Source organism: Schistocerca piceifrons, chromosome X (assembly GCF_021461385.2).
Source record: "Schistocerca piceifrons isolate TAMUIC-IGC-003096 chromosome X, iqSchPice1.1, whole genome shotgun sequence".
Classification (NCBI taxonomy): Eukaryota; Metazoa; Arthropoda; class Insecta; order Orthoptera; family Acrididae; genus Schistocerca; species Schistocerca piceifrons.
The window spans coordinates 673,868,935-673,895,752 of NC_060149.1; positions in this window are offsets into that span (position 1 = coordinate 673,868,935).

Below are 26,818 nucleotides of genomic sequence, written 5' to 3' on the forward strand. Positions count from 1 at the left end.
CCTCCGCCTGCTGAAACTCCTGTCCGGCCGGACATGGGGATTGCATCCTTCTACCATCCTCCACACCTACAAATCCCTCATCCGTCCTATCCTCTGTTATGCCAGCGTCGCCTGGATCTCCGCCCCCACCCGCTTTTACAAGGCTCTCCAAATCCTTGAACGCCATGCGCTCCGCCTTGCCTTCCGTATCCGCCTTCCTTCCCCCACACGGCTCCTGTATGAACTGATCCCCTTCCCCCACCTCCTCTTGTTCTCCAACATCTCCGCATCCTTTACATTGTTCGCAGGCTTGATCCCCCCACCCTCTGGTTTCCTCCTTCCTCTCCACCCCCCGCCCGTTGCCGCGCCTCTATCGCTGTATCCCTCCCTCTCTCCACCTCCACACCCTCCATCTCCTTCATCAGGGCAATTTCCAACGCCTTCCCCTCCCAGATGACGAACTTCGCCGTGACATATACCCTTCCTTCCAACTATAACCCGGCCTTGTTCCCCCCCCCCTCCCCAGGGCCCCCTTCTCCTCTTTCTTCTTTCTCCCAGAGCGGATTTTCCTCCATCCCCCCCCTCCCCTGAGACCCTGCCCCCCATACTTGCCTCTCTCCTTCCCACATCCCTCCCTACCTGGCCCTCTTCCGAGCGCCCCCCATTCCCCTCCCCCATCTCTTCCCCTCCCTCCCTTCTTCAGGTCTCCCTCATCTCCTTGAACCTGGCAGATCCTCTGTATTGCTCATCATCAGTGTGCCACGTCAGTGTTGTGTTTCGTGCTGTTTCCCGTGTGCGTCAAGAGGTGTGATTTTAATTGTGTACTGCCTTGAGGTTCGCCGTCAGTGTTACGCTGTGTGCTATGCCATCCGTCAACACCTTTATGCTCCAGTCATACTGTGCCTTGTGTTCTTTTAATCGTCGCAGTGTGTGGCTTTTTGTGTGTGCTACTTTTAAACAGTTTTTTATCTCCATTTTACAGTCACCCCGTTTTTTGTATATTGCCTTCCATGATGTTCTCCCTTTTTATATCTATGTTCGCCTTCTTCTCTCCTTTGCTGTTTTTAAATGTCTTCTCTTGTTTTGTTCTATGTCTTTCGGCTGAAGAGCAGCGCATATGCTGCTGCCAGCCCGCCCCGATGGGGAATTGAAATACAATACAGAAAAAAAAAAAAAAAAAAAAAAAAAAAAAAAAAAAAAAAAAAAAAAGAGGGTTGGACCCCTCCAAAACCCAGGCAATCATCATAGGCCGTACCACTCGCTCCTTTCGCCTCCAAGATTTCTACCTCACCCTTTATGGTCGTCCTATCCAACTCACCCCCACCCTGAAATACCTTGGCCTCACCCTTGACCGACACCTCACCTGGACCCCTCATCTCCTGACCATCCAGCAGAAAGCCCATTCCCGCCTCCGCCTGCTGAAACTCCTGTCCGGCCGGACATGGGGATTGCATCCTTCTACCATCCTCCACACCTACAAATCCCTCATCCGTCCTATCCTCTGTTATGCCAGCGTCGCCTGGATCTCCGCCCCCACCCGCTTTTACAAGGCTCTCCAAATCCTTGAACGCCATGCGCTCCGCCTTGCCTTCCGTATCCGCCTTCCTTCCCCCACACGGCTCCTGTATGAACTGATCCCCTTCCCCCACCTTCTCTTGTTCCTCCAACATCTCCGCATCCTTTACATTGTTCGCAGGGTTGATCCCCCCCACCCTCTGGTTTCCTCCTTCCTCTCCACCCCCCGCCCGTTGCCGCGCCTCTATCGCTGTATCCCTCCCTCTCTCCACCTCCACACCCTCCATCTCCTTCATCAGGGCAATTTCCAACGCCTCCCCCTCCCGGATGACGAACTTCGCCGTGACATATACCCTTCCTTCCAACTATAACCCGGCCTTGTTCCCCCCCCCCCTCCCCAGGGCCCCCTTCTCCTCTTTCCTCCTTCTCCCAGAGCGGATTTTCCTCCATCCCCCCCTCCCCTGAGACCCTGCACCCCATACTTGCCTCTCTCCTTCCCACATCCCTCCCTACCTGGCCCTCTTCCGAGCGCCCCCATTTCCCCTCCCCCATCTCTTCCCCTCCCTCCCTTCTTCAGGTCTCCCTCATCTCCTTGAACCTGGCAGATCCTCTGTATTGATCAACATCAGTGTGCCACGTCAGTGTTGTGTTTCGTGCTTTTCTCGTGTGCGTCAAGAGGTGTGATTTTAATTGTGTGCTGCCTTGAGGTTCGCCGTCAGTGCTACGCTGTGTGCTATGCCAGCCGTCAACACCTTTATGCTCCAGTCATACTGTGCCTTGTGTTTCTTTTAATCGTCGCAGTGTGTGGCTTTTTGTGTGTGCTACTTTTAAACAGTTTTTTATCTCCATTTTACAGTCACCCCGTTTTTTGTATATTGCCTTCCATGATGTTCTCCCTTTTTATATCTATGTTCGCCTTCTTCTCTCCTTTGCTGTTTTTAAATGTCTTCTATTGTTTTGTTCTATGTCTTTCGGCTGAAGAGCAGCGCATATGCTGCTGCCAGCCCGCCCCGATAGGGGAATTGAAATACAATAAAGAAAAAAAAAAAAAAAAAAAAAAAAAAAAAAGAGGGTTGGACCCCAGTCCTTTTGTATTCCCCTCCTCTGCCTACCCCCCTCCCTGTCGCGTCTGCCCCCCACCCCTCTTATGGGTCCTCATCCTCCATCAGCTCCTTTCCCGGTTCCCCCCCCCCTTCGCTTTTACTCTCCTTTCCCCCCCTTTTTGTTTTCCCATCTCCTGTTCAGTTTCCCCCCCACCTGCTCTCGACTGTGGTGTCACCTTTGCCGACTTTTTCGTGCTGTGTTCTAGTGACTATTCAGTGTTGTGTTGCGAACAGAAACCATGCTGTCGCTGGGTGTGCGTTTTATATACTTTGCGAACAGAATCCAGACTGTCGCCGTGTTTTTTTAATTGTCTATTGTTTCCCCTGTCTGCTCCGTATGTATTTTTATTCGCTTCATCATCCCTCTGTTGTTTGTTTTCATTTCCCCATTTTCTTTTCACCTTGTTACTCAATGAGTCCCCGATTTTATCGCCTGTTTTTTATTATTATTTATTCTCCTGCTCTTTGTCAGAAAACCTGTAGGCTGCAGAGCGGCGTCCTAAGCTGCTGCCAGCCCGCCCCCTTCGGGGGGAATTGAAATTCAATAAAGGAAAAAAAAAAAAAAAAAAAAAAGAGGGTTGGATTCCCTCACTTCCTCATCGAGGACTCGCACTGCCTGGGCTACTCTCAGGGTGTATCTTCGACGTGGAAGAGCCCCAACCGTGCTTGTCGCGTTGTTGCCCGTCTGCACGCCGTCACTGCTGCCCGCCGCCGCCGCCTGTTCGTGCTCGCCGCTTCCTCTTCTGCCGCCGCCGCCACCTGGTCGCCGCTTCTTCAGCCGCCGCCGCCGCCGCTGTCGCCGTCTCTTGGTGCTCGCCGCTTCTTCTGCCGCCGTCTCTCGGTGCTCGCCGCTGCCGCCGTCTCTCGGTATTCGCTGCCGCCTGCGATCATGGACGCCCCAACTACCACCATCATTTACACCTCTCCTTCACCTGCCCCCACTGTAACGTCATGGAGTGCTTCCTCTGGGATTCACCCGTCTCATGCACCTCCCCTACTCACAGTCTCCTCCCCATCTATCTCCTCTCCATCGATGTATCCCCACCTGTACGTCACTTCTGCTCCTACCCCTGCTGCTGCCCCTGCTGCTTCTCCCGCTCCTGCCTCTGGCCCTGCTCCCAACCCCCCTCCCCCTCCTGTCGCCCGCCGAGACGACTTTCCCCCTCTCCCCCCTGCGACTACCGCTGCTTCCCCTGCCAGAGTCTCCGCTCGCCGCGCCACAGTCGCCGCCACAGAGCGCCCTACCCTCTCATGCGGTGCTACTGCCTCACAGGAGGGCCCTGCCTCCCACCACCTCCCCATCCATCCAGTCCCTCATCCCTCATCCCAGGCAACACCCGCCAAAAAATCTTCCAAACGGCCCAGTGGCGACCTCTCCTCTACTCCTTCCTCCAAAAAGCCACTGCCCGCCCCACCTCCCACTGACCCCGCTATGGATACCACCCCACCTCCCTCCTCTCCAGCCCCCTCCCTGTGTACCTTTGTCTTAGCCAACCCTGATCCGAAATTCCTGGATGCCCGCACCCTCACCTTTGAAATCTGGAAGTACATCCCCAGTGCACCCATCACCCAACTTATCCCTCGCAGAGACTCTGTCCTCATCAAGTCTCCCTCTCCGTCCTTCCATACCGATCTCCTCCGGCGCCTTTCCCGCATCACCTTTGGGCCCCACGCATCCCTCACCCCATTCCTTACATACCGAATTGGTGACGTCCTGTCTGATCGCTTTGAGCAGGAGAACGGTGTCCCTCAGGGTAGCGTTTTAAGTGTGACTCTGTTTGCCATCGCTATTAATCGCATTACGTCCATGGTGAAAAGTCCTGTCCAGTATTCTTTGTTTGTGGATGATTTCTCTTTGTTCTGCTCTTCTTTAAGCCTTGCAACGACAACTCGTCAGTTGCAACTTACGATTAGGCGTTTGGATGACTGGGCGCTGAAGAGTGGATTTAAGTTTTCCACCGAGAAGTCTGTATGTGTTCTTTTTAACCGTTCTCGTTCGATTTTCACCTTTCCTGAGTTGCGCTTGAGGGACACTATTCTTTCTTTTAAAGACACGGTGAGATTTCTGGGGCTCATTTTTGACTCGAGGCTCACGTGGTTACCTCATCTTAAAGACCTGAAACGGCGGTCGCTTCAGGCTTTAAGCATTTTAAAATGTCTTAGCCACAGTACATGGGGAGCTGACAGGACTTGTCTGCTCCATTTTTACAGGGCGTTTGTGCGATCTCGGCTCGATTATGGGTGCACGGTGTATGGGTCTGCGAGGCCTTCGCACTTAAAGATTTTGGACGTTGTCCACCATGAAGGGCTGCGGTTGGCCACTGGGGCATTCCAAACTAGCCCCATACCAAGCCTCTGTGTAGAGGCTGGTGAACCGCCACTTCATATGCGGCGACGGCTACTTACGGTACGCCAGGCGTATAAAACTTTGTCCACACCGTACACACCTGCATACCATACCGTTGCTCAGCCTCCTCTGGCACGGTTATTTCATAACCGGCAACGTGCGACGCAGCCCTATGGGATTCTGGCACAGGATTGCCTCGCTGCAATGTCTATGGCTGGTCTTCGTGTTTTACGTAGCGGTTGGAGCAGATCTCCACCTTGGCTCCTCCGGAGACCCAAACTTATTTTAGATTTGACTCGTTTTAAGAAGGATGGCACGCCAGATTTTACATTCCAGTCACTTTTTTTAACATTTTAGATGTGCATCACGGTTTCACTGTCGTTTACACTGATGGCTCCAAACAGGAGAATTTCCTTGGCTGTTCTGTGGTGTTCCCTGACCATGTTACCCGGATTCGCCTCCCTGCTGAATATACCGTTTTCGCAGCGGAGCTCCACGCGATCCTGACGGCACTGGAGCAGATGCATCGTGTTCGGGGCGATCGATTTCTTCTCTGCTCCGATTCTCTTAGTGCCTTACAATCGCTGCAGAACCTGTACCCGACTGAAGAGATGGTCCAGCTGATACATAGCCAACTGTACTTGCTCCAACAGCGGGGTAAAGAGGTATCCTTCTGCTGGGTGCCTGGTCATGTCGGCATCTGGGGCAATGAACAGGCTGATCGGGCTGCCAAGGAGGCCTGCAGAAAGCAGGATGTGGTCCAGTGTCCTATCCCCTTGCAGTCAGTCATCGCTGCACTCCACAGGAAGTGCATGGAGTTGTGGGAGGACGAATGGCTGGCGGTGACGGCCAATAAACTGCGGTCGGTAAAGTCAACCACTCGGCCGTGGCGTTCCTCCTGTCGGTTGCTCAGGTGGGAAGAGGTGGCCCTCACACGTCTTCGGATCGGGCACTGTCCTCTGATGCATAGCTATTTATTACGGCGGGAGGATCCTCCGTTTTGTGATGCTTGTGGCGTGCACATCTCTGTCCGCCACATTTTAACAGACTGCATTTTATACCGTGATGCAAGGGCAGAAGCACAATTTTATGGGGATCTGCCTTGTGTTTTAGCTAACGATGAGATGTGTGTGTCTAGGGTTTTTAAGTTTTGTGATGTGTCAGGACTCTGGCCTAAACTTTTAGGCTGGAGGATTTAGTGTATTGCAGAGTGGCTGACTCCTCCCAGTTTTTCCTTGCGGTCAGCCAGCCACTTCCATCTGCTACATTGTTTTAGCTCACTCTCCCTTTTTCTTCCTGTGTTGTCCATGTTTTACTGCTGACGCCCTGCTTCATCCCACGCTTCGGTGTGGGTGAGCACATATTTTCCAATGATTGTTCCCCGTGTTTTATGTTCCGTTTTATGTAAATATTCTGAGGTTTTTTTTTTCCTTGACACCCGTCTCACTATGATACTGAACGGGCGCTGAAGACCTTGCTGTCGTGCGCCCACAAAACCCCTCTACAACAACTCCTCTCGTCGTCAACCCCAACCGCCTCATCATCCGCCGACCCTCACTGCCGTCATCACAAAACACAGCCCTGTGGTCACGGAGGCTGAGGTGTTGGCGGAACTGAATGCCCACCCCTCCCTGGAAGTCCGCTCTGCCCGCCGTATTTACAACTCCTCTGGCCCTACTTTCCTCATGCGTATCTTTACAGAGTCCGCCTCCTCCAGCGACCACCTCCTCACACAGGGAGCCCTGATTTTCAACCGCCGCCACCCTGTTGACCCGTCCCGTTCCCCTCCTCAATCCTACCGCTGCCAGCGTTGTCTTGTGTACAATGACCACCTCACCCAAAACTGCAGGAACCCACCCACCTGCCCCCATTGTAAAGCCTCCCACTTCTTCAAACAGTGTCCCAACCTCGCCTCCCCCCCATCCTGCAACACCTGCAATGAACCTCACCCCACCTATTCCTCCAAATGCAAAGCCAAGCCCCCTCCCACCAACCCTGAACTCACTGTCCCCGTTCGCCCCATTGACCCACCTATCCACCCTAACAATTCCCTCTGCCCTCCCCCTACAGCAGAAGACATCATCCGGTTCCTCACCGTCGTCCTGCAGAACATCCACCTCTTCCAGCGCCCCCACACACTCCAGCAGATTTCCCTTGCTGCCCGCTCTGTTTTCCACTTAAACACCTATGCCACATACTCCCACAACCAGGCCCACTTTACCTTCACCCACCTAGACACCCTCGTTTAAGCCCCTCTCTCCCCTTCCCACACCCAACCCCATGGCTCGTCAACAGTATCGTCTCCTCTACCTCAACATTCGCTCCCTCCCTGCCAACAAATACCTCTTCCTGCATACCCTCTCCCAGCACCAGGTTGACTCCTTCATCCTTAATGAAACCTTCCTCCAACCCCACCATGTGGTCCGCATCTCCCCTTATCTCCTTCACCGCACTGACAATCCCCTTCCCCCAGCTCGAGGCGGGGTCGCTATCGGCCACCTCAGGCATCTCCCTGTCCGGCCACAACCCCTCCTCAATGACCCAACCGAACACCTTCTCCTCAGCCTCTTTTTTCCCTCCCTCACCGTCACCTGTGCCACTATCTATATTCGCCCCGCAGCTCCTCTCTCCTTTGACTTCATTTCCCATGTTGACCGTACCTTCTCCACCTATGTGATCGCCGCTGACCTCAACATCCACAGCCGTGACCCTGCCACCCTTCGGCGGTGGCACCAGTTCCTTGCCACCCTCCATGGTGACCTTGTTCCTCTCCCACAGCCCACCCGTCCTGAAAGTAACTCTACCCCCGATGTTATCCTCGCTTCCCCCAACCTCCTTGGTCACATTGCCGTTGATGTCCTCGATCCCGTCGGTAGTGACCATCTCCCTGTCCTTCTCACCATCTCCTCTACCCGTCCTGCCACTGCAGCCACCCGCCCACCTGCCCCTCCAAAATCTGTCCATGACTACCACCATGTCAATTGGGATGCCTACCGGGAATCCATTGCCTTACAGGTCGAAAGTCACCCCCTCACTTTCCACCACCCCGACGACATCACCCATGCCTCTTCCTTCCTTCAGAAGACCATCACTGATGCTGTGGAGGCTCATGTCCCTACCAAACTCATCCACCCTCACCGCCCTACGCTTCCTCCACAGGCCGTCCTTCTTCTGCGTGAATCCCGCAGGCTCTACCGCTCCTTCCTCCACACTCGTGACCGGGGTACTCTCACCCACTACCGGCAATTACAGCGGCATATCCGGAACCTCCTTACAGCAAAGAAACGCCGGGACTGGCGTCAGACATGCACACGCCTCAACTCCACCCTCCACGTCAACTCCTCCAAGTACTGGTCAGCCTTCCATCGCCTTACTGGTAGCCATCCCACCCCACATTACCCCATCCTCCATGACGATCGACCCTTTCCTGACAACCTCAGTAAGGCTAACCATTTTGCTTCCCACCTGTTCGAGGTCTTCTCCATTCCTGACGATCCCCATTTTGATTACTCCCTCTTCCCCACTGTCCTTGACCGCACTGACACCTCTGTCCCACCGCTCGCCCCTAGCTTCCAGTACTTGGATTGGCTACCCCCCTCCGACATCAACACTCCCATCACCATGCAAGACATCACACTCGTCCTCCGCTCCAAACGAAACACTGCCCCTGGTCATGATGGCGTCACCTACCGTCACCTCAAGGAATCCCCTCCATCCTTCCTGTCTGTCCTTGCTACCCTGTGCAATGTCCTCCTCTCCACTGGATTTTACGCTGACCTGGGGAAGACTTCCCGTGTCCTGCTGTTCCCTAAGCCTAACAAACCCCCCTCTGCTACCTCTTCCTATCGTCCCATCTGCCTCACCTCCGTGTTCAGTAAGGTCTTTGAGGCCATCCTCTCTCACCGTATCGACCGCCACCTTAACCAGCACCGCCTCCTTCCTCTTACCCAATGTGGCTTCCGGCCTTCCTTCTCTGCTGACGACCAGCTCCTTAACCTTACCCATCTTCTTTCCCTCCAACTTAACTCCCGTCGCTCTGCTCTCTTTGTTTCCCTTGATCTCCAGAACGCCTATGACCATGTCTGGCATCCCGGGCTCCTTTTCAAACTCCAGACCTATGCTCTCCCCATTAACTTCGTCCATCTCGTTGCTTCCTTCCTCTCCCATCGTCCCTCCTATGTGACTATCCACAATTCCAACTCCCGTACTTTCTACCCCTCTGCTGGCGTGCCCCAAGGTTCTGTCCTTTCCCCTCTCCTCTATCTCCTGTACACTGCTGATATGCCGAAACCTCCCCCTCCTGTTCATCTTCTCCAGTTCGCTGATGACACCGCCTTCCTAGCCCTTTATCCTACCCTTCAACGGTCCCAACGTACCCTCCAAACCCACCTTGACCAATTCACCGCTTGGTGCAACCAGTGGTTCCTCCGTGTTAATCCCTCCAAGACCCAGGCGATCATCATAGGCCGCACCACCCGCTCCTTCCGCCTCCATGATTTCTACCTCACCATTTACGGCCGTCCTATCCACCTCACTCCTACCCTCAAATACCTTGGCCTCACACTCGACCGCCACCTCACCTGGACTCCCCATCTCCTTACCATCCAAAACAAGCCTCACAACCGCCTCTGCCTCCCGAAACTCCTGTCCGGCCGGACGTGGGGTCTGCATCCTTCCACCATCCTTCACACCTACAAATCCATGATCCGCCCCATCCTTTGTTATGCCAGCATCGCTTGGATTTCCGCCCCTCCCCGGTTCTATAAAGCCCTCCAAATCCTCGAACGCCATGCACTCTGCCTCGCCTTCCGCATCCGCCTTCCGTCCCCCACGCGCTTCCTCTATGACCTCATCCCCTTCCCCCACTTTCTCCTTTTCCTTGAACACATCCGCACACTATATATTGTCCGCCGCCTTGATCCCCCTCACCCCCTGGTGTCTCCCTTCCTCTCCACTCCCAACCAGTTGCCGGGCCTTTACCGTTGTGTCCCTCCCTCTCTCCATCTCCACACCCTCCATCTCCTTTCCCAACACAACTTCCACCGTCTACCACTCCCGGATGATGAGCTTCGCCCTGACATCTACCCTTCCTACCAACTCTAACCCCCTCTTCCTGCCTCCTCCTCAGGGCTCCCTCTCCTCCCCCTCCCTCCTTCTGAGCGGATTTCCCCTCCTGCAACCCATCCATCTCCTGTGCCTTCTTTCAGTGTCTCTGCGCTCCCTCCTGCCCTGTCTTCCCTTTTCCTCACCCGCCCCATGTGTCTCCTGCCTCTTCGTGAACCCACGAATGCCCCTCCTCTCTTCATCCCGCCGCTTCCCCAGCTGCCCCATGCTCTCCCCTCCTTTTCCATCCTCTCTGACCTTTCCCTCGGCAGGTCCCGCCTGGTAGTTTTATTCTTCGTCGTGTGTGCTCCAAGTGGGTTTTAAGTGTGTTGTTTCTGAGCGTTTTTAATACTGTGGCCAACTTTTAACCTGTGCATGCGCATCCAGTGTCTTCTGTGTTTTAAGAATCGCCAACTGTGTTTTTTAACTTTCTGGTGACTTTTTTAACTGTCCCCAATGAACTTCTACATGTCAGTGTATTTTTACCTCCATTTTCTCCCCTTACTCTGTTTTATGTTCCCCTTTTTTACCTCCTTATGTAGTTATTATTTTATTCTTGTTTAGTTGTTATTCACTCGGCTGAAGAGCGGCGGATTGTGCTGGTGACAGCCCTCCCCTGCCCGTATGGGGCAGGGGCATGAAATCACAATAAAGAAAAAAAAAAAGTTGTAAGCTCGTAGGTTAGGGATCAGATTAGAGACAACAATTTTTGGAGGACGTGACCGCAGACACGTGGTCCGTCCCGCAACATTGAATTTAACATAATGTCGCAGAAAGTGGAGAATCGACTCGAAAATTATGCGTAAGGGATGCAGGTCAACGTACTCTCTTTCATCCTGGTGTGCACTGATTTGAAAGTAAATATTTCGCATATTGGTGTATAGATTTAAAACTGATAATGGCTTACAGTCCGGTTACACAGCGTAATGGCGAAGGTACTGACATCCCATGCAGTTCAAATCTTGTCATATACACTTATTTATTATTAGATCTCTATCGAAATGAGTATGATCATTATTTTTATTCAATTAATTGGTTTAAATGTATATTTTATTCGTCATCGTATAAGGTTCATCATTTGCACCCATTTTTTCTACCTATCCGCCTTTTTCATTTGGAATCATGGTTCATGTGATTTTGATTATTGGTATGTATTAATTTCGATTTAATTACTTTCATTTTGTCATCTGACTTTTCATCAATGTTATTGCATTCATCATTTCTGTTTCTCATTTTGCCTCAATTTCGTTTTCCTTATAATCCCTGCTTTCGTTTAAATAATCATCTATGTTGATACGTAAATAGCGCAATAAGAATGTATATTCGAATGTTTCTTTGACGATAGCCATCCAAATAGATGTAAATCTCTTAACGAAATATACATTCTTGAACACATTGCACAGTCATATAAATAGATTATTTCATCATCAATAAAATTCTTCTGGGTTTGAGGCCCCATTGTCATCTGTGAAATTCCGACGTTTCGGCGACTGTTGCAAGGCGCTTTCCTCAGGGTGTATTGCTAAATTTACAGATGACAATGCGGCCTCAAACTCAGAAGAATTTTATTGACTGTGACAACGGCCGGGGAAGCCTACGTTTACAGATTATTTCATCATTTGCTTTCTGTTTTTAACCCACAGATCGGCATCTTCAAATGTTTAAACAATGATGTATACATAAAATTAACTAGATTCACATGCACGAAGATTCCAAGTGCAAAAAACGAAAGGAAGAAAAGAGGAGAGCAAATGAAATTAAAACGTTGATTAAAATAATGTGACCCATGAACAGAAAAATTACATTTATACCAATTAACTGAAAAAAATCTTGATCAGTCATTTCGATGAAGGTTTAAAATAGAAAAAAATTAAATACATCTGCCGAGATCCGAACCAACAACACACTGTACGTGAGGTCGACACCTTCACCATTATACTATGCAACCACTATGTGAAGTGCTTTCATTTTTAAAGGTATAGATCATGACGCGAAATTCTGAATCTTTATTTCGTCCATTACTCGCAAATGAGGGCCCACCAGGGTGAATGGATGCAGGGTGTGATTTCCTTGGATGCAGGGTATGATACCCTTGGACCTTGACCTCCATCACCACATAGATTGTTTCAAAAAGTCTGTCCCACTGGTGGGAACCTCGCCTTATAGGCAGGGTTGGACAGTGAGGATGGACATGTCAATTTTTTCAGAGGATGAGGCCACACATGAGGTCTGTCCCACAATACTGAATCTAAGGAAGGCTGGAATATGATGAACTGTTTCTCTCCATCCACCTTTCATCCATTTTTATCTACATTATTATACGTATATGTGCTCACGTATATATTGTTAATAGCAGTCCACACGTGAATGGGGAACGCTCCAAATGCTTATGCTTTTGCTACTAGGATTAATAACGGGACGTAAGGGGTTCAACTGCGAGAAGACGACCTCAGCTGTTCCTCCCAGCAGGAAAGACATCTCACTGTTTTGGGTGCTGCATGCGCATGCATTTAACAAACTTGCATGCGATGTACTAGTTGTTGGGAAACGAATAGAATCGTTGTACGTGCCACGTAGATTGCTTTCCACAAGACGCACCTGAGAGTCTCATGGGCCGGTGGCTCATTTTATTTCTTCCGTTTGGTTATAATTTAGAGACTGCAATTATATGCATTTGCATGTTGCATATCCATTTAAATATTTGGCCCCTTTTCACCGATTATTGCAGATATTAACTAAAAAGTAGTGTTTTCGTTGTATGTTTACAATATTTTAAAAATTTAGACGGGTGGTCTATAGCTCGATCTGGTTTTTATGTCTCACAGATTGACCGCGACCTAGAACTGCGTGCAATCGCTAACTGAGAGGCCACTGCCTAGTGAAACCGTTACAGAAGAGGAACAGGCAGACAGTTAATGTTCCTGCGCCCGTGCACCCGGTTAATCCCCTCCACTGTCGTACCGTACGCGTCGGCAACAATTAAAATATGCAAGCTTTTAGTCCCACGTCCCTTGTTTCAGTTTAGCTTCCTATTTACTTGTACACAGTAGAACGTTTTAACGAAGTGTAGTGTGTAACATGTTGTACGCCAAGCCGCCCGAAAACAGAAACGGCGTTTCGTGGATAGCTAACCATCCTGGAACATTTACACATAACGGAATTGTTTTATATTTTCGAGCTTGCGGGGAAAACGTTTCATGAAAAAAAAAAACTTTCAAATAGACCAGCATGTCAAGAGAAGTCTGCATTTCGCACGAATGAAGAAAGGACCACGACAACAACTTTTGACAGCAGCAAGTTGCAGTAGCAGGCATTTGTCCAAAGGTAACCACAAAAATCGGTTTAACGTGCATCTATGTGAAGCATTCTTTGCAAGCAATATTCCTCTTCACAAAATTACAATCCCTATCATCGAAGACTTCCTGCACAAATATTTCTTAAATAAAAATAAACCAGATGAATCAACAATGTGCAAAAATTACATACTGACTATTTACGTACATGTTCTGCAAGAAATACGCAATGAGCTCAAGTACAGCGTTATCTGGATTTCAGTTGACGAAACTACGGGCACTTGTGGCCATTACCCTGTAAATGTAATTGCAGGTGCTTTAAAAGAAGAGCCTCCTTCTTCCTATTTAGCGGTCTACAAAGAACTTGCAGAAGTAAATCATTCTACAATCGCCAGATTTGGGAAGGAGGATATTAGAAAAATATTTCCAGAATCTTCTGCACATGAAAGGGTGTTTGTATTTATTTTCGATGCTGCTCTGTATATGATGAAAGCAGGAAAAGCCTTCCAAGTATTTTATCCCAATTTGATATATGTGATGTGCTTTGCTCATGGAGTACATCGCCTTGCTGAGGTAGTAAGTTCCATGTTTGTGAATGTAAATAAACTGATTTCATCCACAAAGAAAATTTTCTAAACACTCCTTCTCGTATCAATACCTGCAAGGGAAAACTACCAAATGTGCATTTGCCCCCCAAATCAGTGGTAACTCGTTGGGATACGTGGGTCAAAGCTGTGTTGTTTTACAATGAACATATCGAGCCCGTTGGAGGGGTAGTAAACGACTACGATAGTGTAGAGGTCTGGGCAGTTTGCCAGTGCAAAAGAGCTTTAAATGATTCTGAAATTAAAAAGCAAATAGCTGTGATAAGCATTTATCTTTTCCATACACCAGCAAGTATAGAAAGGCTTGCAACTCAAGGTTTGGTGCTGAATGCATCTATTCAGTTAATCAATAAAATGATTCTAGTGACGTCCTCATTGGCTCGGGTATTCCCAAGAAAACTTACAGAATAGTTTGAAAACATTTTAAACAATAACGCATGCTTTGAACCCTTGTGCCTAATTGATAGTTTTATTAACGGGTCGAGCGAACTTTTACCAGAAATAGTAAGTGCCCACACAGCACCCAAATCCAAATACTGCCGTTACCTCAGTTGATGTAGAAAGGTCGTCTTCTGCTTATAAAAATGTTTTGAGTGATCGAAGACAAACTTTCTATTGAACATTTAGAACAGTACTTGTACGTTTATCTTTACAACAGTAGAAAAATGTAAAAATCGTTGTAAATGATGCTTCGATACAATAGTATTAATTAAAAGTAAATGCTGTTCCAAAAAAAATCATGATTGTTTTAAGTGTGGCCTTCAGCGAGCGATATATCTCGAAGTTGATCCTGTACGTATCGATTGTTTCTCTGCGACTCATATGCATCGCATCTGCTTGTTACCGAAAACGATAGCAAAGAAGGAACAATTCTTGAAACAGGCTATGCGTCCCCACTTTGCAAATTTTTAGGAAATAATCCCAGAAAGGCTTCCTTCCTAATCTGTACCCGAAAGGTCAGCCGGGGTGGCCGAGCGGTTGTAGGCGCTACAGTCTGGAACCGCGCGACCGCTATTGTCGCAGGTTCGAATCCTGCCTCGGGCATGGATATGTGTGATCTCCTTAGGTTAGTTAGGATTATGTAGTTGTAAGTTCTAGGGGACTAATGATCTCAGAAGTTATGTCCTTTAGTGCTCAGAGCCATTTGAACTATTTTTTTCTACCTGAAAGAATTCAGAAAATGTTATCAGCGTTCTAAATGTACCTATTTTTCGCGTGGCCGGCGCTCCACCAAGTACCGGTAACTGATATGCACAGGTTAGACTTAGAGATATTATACACGTAATAACTCCCATGTTTTTTATTGTTTGATCTTGCATATTTTCTACACTTTTCATGCATTTTAAGCATTTTAATGCATAAGTTTTTATAATGCATATAATCAGGTCTCTATTTATAAATAAATGCTACCACTCAAAACTTTTTTATTTTTATTTTGCACATCGGAAGTGATTCTCATTTTGAACTGCGTTTTTCCATGTGTACATGCCATTTATTTGTAGTATATAGGCAACAATCTCTCAGTTCACTTCATTCACAAGCACAGAAACTAAACTTTATGTTGGTGAAGACAGTGTGAATACACTATGGTAACTTGTCCAGTTCTGTTGACACTGGTATTTTAAATGATCACTATATCAAGTGACTGAAAACATGTTTCAAAAGCCGGTGAATATAACACAGCAGTTACATCTGTCTTCTAAACACGAATTCTCTGAAGCAATTTGTACTATGATTCTCAATTTCACACCAATAGTGTTTTCACACTCGTTCCATGAATACAAAATTAAAGCCAAAGGAAACATAAATGTAAAGTATACTACTTACTATTTTGTTGAGACGAAATTTTCTCTGTGTACAAGCCTAACTTTCTTATATCATGTAAAAACTGTGGTAAAGTAGTTGCAAATACATTTGTGATCAAAAATATCCGGACCCCCCCCCCCCCCAAAAGAAAAACCCTATTTTCGTATTAGGTGCATTGTGCTGCCACCTACTGCCAGGTACTCCATATCCGCGACCTCAGTAGACATGAGACATCGTGATAGAGCAGAACGGCGCGCCCTGCAGAGCTCACAACCTTCGAACGTGGTCAGGTGATTGGGTGTCACTTGTGTCCTACATCTGCATGCCAGATTTCCACACTCCTAAACATTCCTAGGTCCACTGTTTCCGATGTGATAGTGAAATGGAAACGTGAAGGGACACTTACAGCACAAAAGCGTACAGGCCAATCTCATCTGTTGACTGACAGAGACCGCCAACAGTTGAGGAGGGTCATAACGTGTAATAGGCAGACATCTATCCAGACCGTCACACACGAATTCCAAAATGCATCAGGATCCGCTGCAAGTATTTTAACAGTTACGTGGGAGGTGAGAAAACTTGAATCTCATGGTCGGGCAGATGCTCATAAGCCACACATCACACCGGTAAATACCAAACGACACCTCGCTTGGTGTAAGGGGTGTAAACGTTGGACGATTGAGCAGTGGAGAAACGTTGTATGCAGTGACGAATCACGGTACACAACGTGGCAATCCGATGGCAGGGCGTGGGTATTGTAAATGCCCGGTGAACACCATCTGCCAGCGTGTGTAGTGCCAATAGTAAAATTTGGAGGCAGTGGTGTTATGGTGTGGTCGTTTTTTTCATGGATGGGGCTTGCACTCCTTGTTGTTTTGCGTGGAATTATCACAGGACAGGCCTACATTGATGGATGAAGCGCCTTCTTGCTTCCCACTGTTGAAGAGAAATTCAGGGATCGCAATAGTATCATTCAACACGTTCGGAACCTGTTCGTAATGCACGGCCTGTGGCAGAGTGATTACATGACAGTAACAGTTAGTGGACTGTCCTGCACAGAGTCCTGACTTGAATCCTATAGAGCACCCATGGGATGTTTTGGAACACCAGTTTCGTGCCAGGCCTCACCAACCAACATCGATACCTCTCCGTAGTGCAGCCCTCCATGAAGAATGGACTGCCATTCCCCAAGAAACCTTCCAGCACCTGACTGAACATATGCCTGCGAGAGTGAAAGCTGTCATCAAGGATAAGGGTGGGCCAACACCTATTGAATTACAGCATTACTGACGGAGGGTGCCACAAACGTGGAAGTCATTTTCAGTCAGGTGTCCAGATACGTTTGATCATCACATATTGTATTAACAATATACTTCTCATAACTTTTGCCAGTTGAGTCATTGAAAATGCTAACCTTAGGTCCAGACAACTACTAGTTGTTGCTCTTACGGGCCAAAACCTATCACTTGTATGCAGTGACACAGTTCACCTATCCGGAGACACCACAGCAGATAATCAGATATAATGTAAGAAAGAGAATTCTCATTTGTTGTTCATCTCAGCTGTACATATATGAGACAGAACAATAAATGAGAATTATCTTAATTATCTAAACAATTGCTGAATCTCTGAAGATGATTATGTCAACTACAGTGAGATATAAGGTACCTGCAAGTTCATCTAGTTGTTACTTCTGACTAAGCTACAGTAATAAATACCAGAAATTTGGTAAGTTTATTTATTTACACTGCTTATTTTTATATTAATAGGAGAAGTGCTTTCTCTAATACTACAGTTTATGACATACGTTAGTGGTTTAACTATTTCTTTTATGCATTTTTTATCTACTACACTCGACACACCATCCCATCCAGCTGAGTATTTGTTCTTTTTTAATGTGAGGATTATCCTCCTTATATCATTTTCTTTAACCTCATCAAATTCAAAACTCACTGCTTGAGTGTGTTTCAGTATATCTTGGTACAATTCTATAGTGTGTGTTGGATTTCCTGTTGGTGATATGAAATGTTTATTAAAAGAGTTACATTAAGCTTTTGGTTCTTTTATGAGAAGGGAAGCAGTTATAACCATCCTGTATAATGGATAAAGATTTGCTATCCATAGTTGTGGAGGTTTATTGATACTTATTGATGAGTTTCCAGGAGGCCTCGCTTACATTTGTAGATTGTGGGATTTCATTACTGTAGGCTTATTTTCTAAGGTTTGAAAGTTCTCCTTTAAAGGTTTATATTTTTGTTTGAAAAGGTTCAGCCTTGTTGATTTTTACAGGACACCTAGGTCATGAATATTTTGCCTGAGTTTAACAAGACTGGCCTGAAAGTCTTAGTTTGTTATTTCTTGCACTTTGACTGTGTATTGGCCCTGTCTGCATTTCTTTAATGGGAGAAAACGAAACAAAGTCTCTCAATAGGATGTTATACATCCCATCCCATTTGTCATCTGATCGTTCCACAATGCAGATTCTATCCCACTTCTCCTCAGCTAGTTTAATTTTCTGAGAGTTGATGTTACTATTGCTCATAACTCGTTTCTTTTCTAAAGTTTTTGGTATTATTTTAGTAACTGTTTTTTCTATATTCTGTCTGTTGTGCAAGGTAGTCTGAGTAATGAAGGTCTATGTTACTATACTTAACAGTGTGTTGAGCAGCTTTGGATCCATGTTAACTATATTTCTAATGTTGTACGGGCCTAATACATCTACAAGTTTCGTGTTAGTTATGTCGTTGGACTTTGCATCAGTGTTAAGGTCTCAAAATATAGTAAGGCCACTGGGACCAATTTGCCTAGTTATGGTATTGAAGCTGTTGAGAAATTTATTTTTTTGCTACATAGAAATAACACTGGTAGAGTTCAGAGGGATGTAAGTTATTTAACATGAAGTTATTAAGTATCACCAGCTTTTCACATTGACTCCTGGGATTTCTGCAGTGAAGCATTTAGTATTATGCACCCCAATTAACAGTGAATTGCTGGAGAAAACTCATCAAAACCAACAAGAGGTAAGTACACACTCCAAGTATTTCACCGACCTAAACAAAGACTTATAATCTATGATTATGTTACTCAAATATTTTTAGCTAGAACCTGGTAAAAAGACTGTGTCAGAGTGAGTGTGTTCATCACTCACAGAACCTACTCTCATCACTGAAGACAACAGAGATCCACTCTTCAATTAACTCTTGCATGACAAGCCATGATTGGCAGTGCCACGGTATCAGTGATAGCCTAGCCAGATATACAAATGTTCTTACTCCTGCTGCAAGAAGACATTTCCCAGAAATCCCTGATGCCAAACAAGTGCAACATGTGACCCCTTTTAAATGGCTGAAGCTGTTCATGCAGGAGTATGTAGTTATGGGTAGACCATGTTTGTATCCTAGAATGAATGTTGAAAATGCTGCTCACCTCTAAAGTCAACACAGTTACTGCCTGCAGAGTCAAAGTAGAGGGTGTACAGATGGGTCTTCTGAGTGCCATATGAATTGCTAACACAAAAATCCCTTAATATGCACATATTACACCCTGGTGCCACTGAAACATAGTCATTGAGGGTGTTGCATTTTTTTGCAACAGTGTATTTTGACATTAAGATAATATTGTGTAAAGTTGAAAGCAAATAAAGAAAAGTTAATTTAATTTTCTCTGGCCTGATTTATTTACTGTGTAAAGGTCATTAAAATGACAAACTTTTTTTTTACATATGGAGAAACAAAATGCTGCAAACATTGTTTATCCATTTTAAATTGCCAGGGATAGTTTGTAAACCTTAAAAATTATATTTTGTTAATTTTTTGTGCAAGTTAAATTAGACAATTTCCATGATTTCAAATAAATTATAGGGAAAGTTTTTGATTCTTTTGTAACTTTGAAGTACATCGCATATAAAGAACACTAATTTCTCAATACAAGGTCTTTTGTTGTGTTACAACTGTGCAGTAGTATTCAAGCAAGCTTTTTCTTAATCATGTCGTCTTGGTATGGAATATGACATGATGGCAATACAGTTGACAGGAATTTTCTGGTACTATTTAATAGTATGCCTATTAATTACACACATTTTCAGTATTTGTTGGGCAGTACTTTGCTGCTCTTATACTCATAGAAGCCCATGCTTCATGACAAGTTATTGTATTCTCAATAATTTCAATGACGTTAAGTATGTAGCATTTTAAATTGAATCATGCTTTGAACCACTGCCTACAGTTATGGCTGTTTTTTATTCTGATGTCTTTATTATTAAGGAAAAGGAAAAAGAAATGTTCATAACACATTTTATATCCTCTCTACTTCGACCATCATCAGTTATTTCGCTCCCCAAATAGCAAAACTCCTTTACTACTTTTAGTGTTTCATTTCCAAATCTAATTCCCTCAGCATCACCCGACTTAATTCAACTATATTCGATTATCCTCGTTTTGCTTCTTTTGATGTTCATCTTATTTCCTCCATTCAAGACACTGTCCATTCTGTTCAACTGCTCTTCCAAGTCCTTTGCTGTCTCTGACAGAATTACAATGTCATCGGCGAACCTCAAAGTTTTTATTTCTTCTCCATGGATTTTAATACCTACTCTGAATTTTTCTTTTGTTCCCTTTACTGCTTGATCAATATACAGATTGAATAACATTGGGGATATGCTACAACCCTGTCTCACTCTTTTCTGAACTACTACTTCTCTTTCGTGCCCCTAGACTCTTATAATTGCCATTTTGTTTCTGTACAAATTGTAAATAGCCTTTCGATCCCTGTATTTTATCCATGCAACCTTTGGAATTTGAAAGAGAGTATTCCAGTCAGCATTGTCAAAAGCTTTCTCTAAGTCTACAAATGCTAGAAACATAGGTTTGTCTTTCCTTAATCTTTCTTCTAAGATAAGTCGTATTGTCAGTATTGCCTCAAGTGTTCCAATGTTTCTACGGAATCCAAACTGATCTTCCCAAGGTCAGCTTCTACCAGTTTTTCCATTCATCTGTAAATAATTTGCATTAGTATTTTGCAGTTGTGACTTATTAAGCTGATAGTTCGGTAATTTTCACATGTGTCAACACCTGCTTTCTTTGGGACTGGAATTATTATATTCTTCTTGAAGTTTGAGGGAATTTCACCTGTCTCATACATCTTGCCCCCCATGAACCATGGACCTTGCCGTTGGTGGGGAGGCTTGCGTGCCTCAGCGATACAGATAGCCGTACCGTAGGTGCAACCACAACGGAGGGGTATCTGTTGAGAGGTCAGACAAACGTGTGGTTCCTGAAGAGGGGCAGCAGCCTTTTCAGTAGTTGCAAGGGCAACAGTCTGGATGATTGACTGATCTGGCCTTGTAACAATAACCAAAACGGCCTTGCTGTGCTGGTACTGCGAACGGCTGAAAGCAAGGGGAAACTACAGCTGTAATTTTTCCCGAGGGCATGCAGCTTTACTGTATGATTACATGATGATGGCGTCCTCTTGGGTAAAATATTCCGGAGGTAAAATAGTCCCCCATTCGGATCTCCGGGCGGGGACTACTCAAGAGGATGTCGTTATCAGGAGAAAGAAAACTGGCGTTCTACGGATCGGAGCGTGGAATGTCAGATCCCTTAATCGGGCAGGTAGGTTAGAAAATTTAAAAAGGGAAATGGATAGGTTGAAGTTAGATATAGTGGGAATTAGTGAAGTTCGGTGGCAGGAGGAACAAGACTTCTGGTCAGGTGACTACAGGGTTATAAACACAAAATCAAATAGGGGTAATGCAGGAGTAGGTTTAATAATGAATAGGAAAATAGGAATGCAGGTAAGCTACTACAAACAGCATAGTGAACGCACTATTGTGGCCAAGATAGATACGAAGCCCACGCCTACTACAGTAGTACAAGTTTATATGCCAACTAGCTCTGCAGATGACGAAGAAATTGAAGAAATGTATGATGAAATAAAAGAAATTATTCAGATTGTGAAGGGAGACGAAAATTTAATAGTCATGGGTGACTGGAATTCGAGTGTAGGAAAAGGGAGAGAAGGAAACATAGTAGGTGAATATGGACTGGGGGACAGAAATGAAAGAGGAAGCCGCCTGGTCGAATTTTGCACAGAGCACAACATAATCATAACTAACACTTGCTTTAAGAATCATGAAAGAAGGTTGTATACATGGAAGAACCCTGGAGATACTAAAAGGTTTCAGATAGATTATATAATAGTAAGACAGAGATTTAGGAACCAGGTTTTAAATTGTAAGACATTTCCAGGGGCAGATGTGGACTCTGACCACAATCTATTGGTTATGACCTGTAGATTAAAACTGAAGAAACTGCAAAAAGGTGGGAATTTAAGGAGATGGGACCTGGATAAACTAAAAGAACCAGAGGTTGTACAGAGATTCAGGGAGAGCATAAGGGAGCAATTGACAGGAATGGGGGAAATAAATACAGTAGAAGAAGAATGGGTAGCTCTGAGGGATGAAGTAGTGAAGGCAGCAGAGGATCAAGTAGGTAAAAAGACAAGGGCTAGTAGAAATCCTTGGGTAACAGAAGAAATATTGAATTTAATTGATGAAAGGAGAAAATATAAAAATGCAGTAAGTGAAACAGGCAAAAAGGAATACAAACGTCTCAAAAATGAGATCGACAGGAAGTGCAAAATGGCTAAGCAGGGATGGCTAGAGGACAAATGTAAGGATGTAGAGGCTTGTCTCACTAGGGGTAAGATAGATAGCGCCTACAGGAAAATTAAAGAGACCTTTGGAGATAAGAGAACGACTTGTATGAATATCAAGAGCTCAGATGGAAACCCAGTTCTAAGCAAAGAAGGGAAAGCAGAAAGGTGGAAGGAGTATATAGAGGGTCTATACAAGGGAGATGTACATGAGGACAATATTATGGAAATGGAAGAGGATGTAGATGAAGATGAAATGGGAAATATGATACTGCGTGAAGAGTTTGACAGAGCACTGAAAGACCTGAGTCGAAACAAGGCCCCCGGAGTAGACAATATTTCATTGGAACTACTGACGGCCGTGGGAGAGCCAGTCCTGACAAAACTCTACCATCTGGTGAGCAAGATGTATGAAACAGGCGAAATACCCCCAGACTTCAAGAAGAATATAATAATTCCAATCCCAAAGAAAGCAGGTGTTGACAGATGTGAAAATTACCGAACTATCAGCTTAATAAGTCACAGCTGCAAAATACTAACACGAATTCTTTACAGACGAATGGAAAACCTAGTAGAAGCCAACCTCGGGGAAGATCAGTTTGGATTCCGTAGAAACACTGGAACACGTGAGGCAATACTGACCTTACGACTTATCTTAGAAGAAAGATTAAGGAAAGGCAAACCTACGTTTCTAGCATTTGTAGACTTAGAGAAAGCTTTTGACAATGTTGACTGGAATACTCTCTTTCAAATTCTAAAGGTGGCAGGGGTAAAATACAGGGAGCGAAAGGCTATTTACAATTTGTACAGAAACCAGATGGCAGTTATAAGAGTCGAGGGACATGAAAGGGAAGCAGTGGTTGGGAAGGGAGTAAGACAGGGTTGTAGCCTCTCCCCGATGTTGTTCAATCTGTATATTGAGCAAGCAGTAAAGGAAACAAAAGAAAAATTCGGAGTAGGTATTAAAATTCATGGAGAAGAAATAAAAACTTTGAGGTTCGCCGATGACATTGTAATTCTGTCAGAGACAGCAAAGGACTTGCAAGAGCAGTTGAATGGAATGGACAGTGTCTTGAAAGGAGGATATAAGATGAACATCAACAAAAGCAAAACAAGGATAATGGAATGTAGTCTAATTAAGTCGGGTGATGCGGAGGGAATTAGATTAGGAAATGAGGCACTTAAAGTAGTAAAGGAGTTTTGCTATTTGGGGAGCAAAATAACTGATGATGGTCGAAGTAGAGAGATATAAAATGTAGGCTGGCAATGGCAAGGAAAGCATTTCTGAAGAAGAGAAATTTGTTAACATCCAGTATTGATTTAAGTGTCAGGAAGTCATTTCTGAAAGTATTCGTATGGAGTGTAGCCATGTATGGAAGTGAAACATGGACGATAAATAGTTTGGACAAGAAGAGAATAGAAGCTTTCGAAATGTGGTGCTACAGAAGAATGCTGAAGATTAGATGGGTAGATCACATAACTAATGAGGAAGTATTGAATAGGATTGGGGAGAAGAGAAGTTTGTGGCACAACTTGACCAGAAGAAGGGATCGGTTGGTAGGACATGTTCTGAGGCATCAAGGGATCACCAATTTAGTATTGGAGGGCAGCGTGGAGGGTAAAAATCGTAGAGGGAGACCAAGAGACGAATACACTAAGCAGATTCAGAAGGATGTAGGTTGCAGTAGGTACTGGGAGATGAAAAAGCTTGCACAGGATAGAGTAGCATGGAGAGCTGCATCAAACCAGTCTCAGGACTGAAGACCACAACAACAACAACATACATCTTGCTCACCAGATGGTAGAGTTTTGTCAGGACTGGATCTCCAAGGCTGTCAGTACTTCTAATGGAATGGTGTCCACTAGCCATCCCTGCTTAGCCATTTTGCACTTCCTGTCGATCTCATCTTTGGGACATTTATATTCCTTTTTGCCTGTTTCATTTACTGCATTTTTATATTTTCTCCTTTCATCAATTAAATTCAATATTTCTTCTGTTACACAAGGATTTCTACTAGCCCTTGTCTTTTTACCTACTTGATCCTCTGCTGCCTTCACTACTTCATCTCTCAGAGCTAACCATTCTTCTTTTACTGTATTTCTTTCCCCCATTCGTGACAATTGTTCCCTTATGCTTTCCCTGAAACTCTGTACAATCTCTGGTTTAGTCAGTTTATCCAGGTCCCATCTCCTTAAATTCCCACCTTTTTGCAGTTTCTTCAATTTTAATCTACAGTTCATATCCAATAGATTGTGGTCAGAATCCACATCTGCTCCTGGAAATGTCTTCCAATTTAAAACTTGGTTCCTGAATCTCTGTCTTACCATTATATAATCTATCTGATACCTTCTAGTATCTCCAGGATTCTTCCATGTATAAAACCTTCTTTTATGATTCTTGAACCAAGTGTTAGCTATGATTAAGTTATGCTCTGTGCAAAATTCTACCAGACGGCTTCCTCTTTCACTTCTTACCCCCAATCCGTATTCACCTACTATGTTTCCTTCTCTCCCTTTTCCTACTCTCAGATTCTAGTCACCCATGACTATTAAATTTTCGTCTCCCTTCACTACCTGAATAATTTCTTTTATCTCATCGTACATTTCATCAATTTCATCATCATCTGCAGAGCTAGTTGGCATATAATCTTGTACTACTGTAGTAGGTGTGGGCTTCGTGTCTATCTTGGCCACAATAATGCGTTCACTATGCTGTTTGTAATAGCTTACCCGCACTCATATTTTTTAATCATTATTAAACCTACTCCTGCATTGCCCCTATTTGATTTTGTATTTATAACCCTGTATTCACCTGACCAGAAGTCTTGTTCCTCCTGCCACCGGACTTCACTAATTCCCACTATATCTAACTTTAACCTATCCATTTCCCTTTTTAAATTTTCTAACCTACCTGCCCGATTAAGGAATCTGACATTCCATGCTCACATCCGTAGAACGCCAGTTTTTTTTCTATCGATAATGACGTCCTCTTGAGTAGTCCCCGCCGGAGATCCGAATGGGGGACTATTTTACCTCCAGGATATTTAACCATACAGCAAAGCTGCATGCCCTCCGGAAAAAATTACGGCTGTAGTTTCCCCTTGCTTTCAGCTGTTCACAGTACCAGCACAGCAAGGCTGTTTTGGTTAATGTTACAAGGTCAGATCAGTCAGTCATCCAGACTGTTGCCCCCGACACTACTGAAAAGGCTGCTGCCCCTCTTCAGGAACCACACATTAGTCTGGCCTCTCAACAGATACCGCTCCATTGTGGTTGCACCTACAGTACGGCTATCTGTATCACGGAGGCATGCAAGCCTCCCCACCAATGGCAAGGTCCATGGTTCATGAGGGGGACTCATGTTCATAACACAGCTGAAGTAAGACTACAATGTCAAGTAAACACAACACTACACCATATCAAGTAAACACAACACTACACCATAATCTCACCAGATGTCACTGAAGTAGTACAAACCAACAATTGTTTTCATGTTTGCACACAATCTTCAAAGGAGAACTTGAAGCGACTGTTACACACAAGATTTTATTTCATTTTGATTGACTGCAGGTCATCATCACAAAATGTGAAATGTAGCACACTGGCAAACACTCACAATACACTATGTGCTGGACAGCAGAAGCTGTTTTTCCCCATTTTTGTGTGAACTTCGGGTGAAGATATACAGCTCCAATACATTGAGCTACTTCACATATTTATTCAGTGACAATTGGCCATTTACATGATAAGACGTTTGGTAAATTCTACATCTACATCTACATCTACACCCACACTCCACAAGCCACCCAACAGTGCGTGGCAGAGGGCACTTTACGTGCCACTGTCATTACCTCCCTTTCCTGTTCCAGTCGTGTATGGTTCGCGGGAAGAACGACTGTCTGAAAGCCTCCGTGTGCGCTCTAATATCTCTAATTTTACATTCGTTATCTCCTTGGGAGGTATAAGTAGGGGGAAGCAATATATTCGATACCTCATCCAGAAACGCACCCTCTCGAAACCTGGACAGCAAGCTACACCGCGATGCAGAGCCTCTCTCTTGCAGAGTCTGCCACTTGAGTTTGTTAAACATCTCCGTAACGCTCTCACGGTTACCAAATAACCCTGTGACGAAACGCGCCGCTCTTCTTTGGATCTTCTCTATCTCCTCCGTCAACCCGATCTGGTACGGATCCCACACTGATGAGCAGTACTCAAGTATAGGTCGAACGAGTGTTTTGTAAGCCACCTCCTTTGTTGATGGACTACATTTTCTAAGGACTCTCCCAATGAATCTCAACATGGTACCCGCCTTACCAACAATTAATTTTATATGATCATTCCACTTCAAATCGTTCCGCACGCATACTCCCAGATATTTTACAGAAGTAACTGCTACCAGTGTTTGTTCCGCTA